The sequence below is a fragment of the Arachis hypogaea genome, chromosome 2 (genome assembly GCF_003086295.3).
Source record: "Arachis hypogaea cultivar Tifrunner chromosome 2, arahy.Tifrunner.gnm2.J5K5, whole genome shotgun sequence".
NCBI lineage: Eukaryota > Viridiplantae > Streptophyta > Magnoliopsida > Fabales > Fabaceae > Arachis > Arachis hypogaea.
The window spans coordinates 77,908,739-77,910,812 of record NC_092037.1 but is presented as its reverse complement, the minus strand read 5'-3'; the positions used below and the strand labels follow the sequence as shown (position 1 = coordinate 77,910,812).

The 2,074-nt window shown below is 31.3% G+C and overlaps 1 non-coding gene across 1 annotated transcript; it reads left to right on the top strand.

The window, feature by feature from the left end:
- The first annotated feature begins 393 nt into the window (after nt 1-393).
- On the top strand, nt 394-497 carry LOC112763537 (small nucleolar RNA R71). Its single transcript, XR_003182894.1, has one exon. It is a non-coding gene; the product is annotated as a small nucleolar RNA R71 (small nucleolar RNA).
- The last annotated feature ends 1,577 nt before the right edge of the window (nt 498-2,074 follow it).

The window sequence follows — 2,074 nt, the reverse complement described above, 5'->3', positions numbered from 1 at the left end:
CCCATATAATTTACCTCTGCTATTGCTGGGTTCTCAGGATCATAAGCTTCTTCTTCAGAAGATGCCTCTTTAGTACTGTTGGAAGCATTTTGCCATCCATTCAGACTTTGAGAAATCATGTTGACTTGCTGAGTCAACATTTTGTTCTGAGCCAATATAGCATTCAAAGCATCAATTTCAAGAACTCCCTTCCTTTGAGGCGTCTCATTATTCACGGAATTCTTCTCAGAAGTGTACATGAACTGGTTATTTGCAACCATGTCAATAAGTTCTTGAGCTTCTGTAGGCGTTTTCTTTAGGTGAATGGATCCACCTGCAGAATGGTCCGGTGACATCTTAGAGAACTCAAATAGACCATAATAGAATATATCTATCATGGTCCATTCTAAAAACATGTCAGAAGGACATCTTTTGGTCATCTGTTTGTATCTTTCCCAAGCTTCATAGAGGGATTCACCATCTTTTTGTTTGAAGGTCTGAACATCCACTCTAAGCTTGCTCAGCTTTTGAGGAGGAAAGAATTTAGCCAAGAAGGCCGTGACCAGCCTATTCCAGGAGTCTAGGCTATCTTTAGGTTGAGAGTCCAACCATGTTCTAGCTCTGTCTCTTACAGCAAAAGGGAAAAGCATGAGCCTGTAGACTTCAGGATCTACTCCATTAGTCTTAATAGTCTCACAGATCTGCAGGAACTCAGTTAAGAACTGGTAGGTATCTTCTGATGGAAGTTCATGAAACTTGCAGTTTTGTTGCATTAGAGCAACTAATTGAGGTTTTAGCTCAAAATTGTTTGCTCCAATGGCAGGAATTGAGATTCTTCTTCCATCAAACTTCGAAGTAGGTGTAGTATAATCACCAAGCATCCTCCTTGCATTATTATTGCTGGGTTTGGCTGCCATCTCCTTTTCTTGTTCAAAAATTTCAGCAAGGTTGTCTTTGGATTGTTGTAATTTATCTTCTCTTAGTTTCCTCTTCAGAGTCCTTTCAGGTTCTGGATCAGCTTCAACAAGAATGCCTTTTTCCTTGTTCCTGCTCACATGAAGGAGAAGAGAACAGAAAAAGAAGAGGAATCCTCTATGTCACAGTAAAGAGGTTCTTTATTGTTAGTAGAAGAAGAAAGGGAATAAAGAAAGGAGAATCCAAACACAAGGGTGAGGATAGGGGCAGTGATTTGAGATGAAGAGAAGTGTTAGTAAATGAATGAATAAATAGAGTAAGATGAGAGAGAAGTTTTCGAAAACAATTTTGAAAAGGAGTTAATTATTTTCGAAAATTAAGATAAGAAATAAAATTAAAATTAAAATTTAAAACAATTAATTAATTAAAAAGAATTTTTGAAAAAGAGGGAGGTGTTTTCGAAAATTAGAGAAAGAAAAGTTGTTAGGTGGTTTTGAAAAAGATAAGAAATAAACAAAAAGTCAAATGGTTAGTTGAAAAAAATTTGAAAATCAATTTTGAAAAGATAAGAAGATAGGAAGTTAGAAAAGATATATTTTTTTTAAAATCAAATTTTTGAAAAAGATAACATTTTGAAAAAGATATGATATAAAAGATATGATAAAAAAGATATGGTTGGAAAAGATTTAATTTTTAAAATTAAAATTAATTACTTGACTAACAAGAAACTAAAAGATATGATTCTAGAATTTAAAGATTGAAACTTTCTTAACAAGAAAGTAACAAACTTCAAATTTTTGAATCAATCACATTACTTGTTAGTTAAGTTTCGAAAATTTGAAATAAAATTAAGAAAAAGATTTTGAAAAATATTATTTTTTTTCTTTTTTCAAATTTTCGAAAATCAATAAAAATTGAAAAAGATTTGATTTTTGAAAAAATTTTGAAAAGATAAGATTTTTAAAATTTGAAAATTAGACTTGACTTACAAGAAACAACTAATTTTAAAAATTTTTGACTAAGTCAACCCAAATTTTCGAAATTTTGAGAGAAAAAAGGAAAAGATATTTTTTTTTAATTTTTAATTATGAGAGAGAAATATATAAAAAATGACTCACAATATGAAAATTATGAATCAAAACACATGATGCATGCAAGAACACTATGAATGTCAAGATGA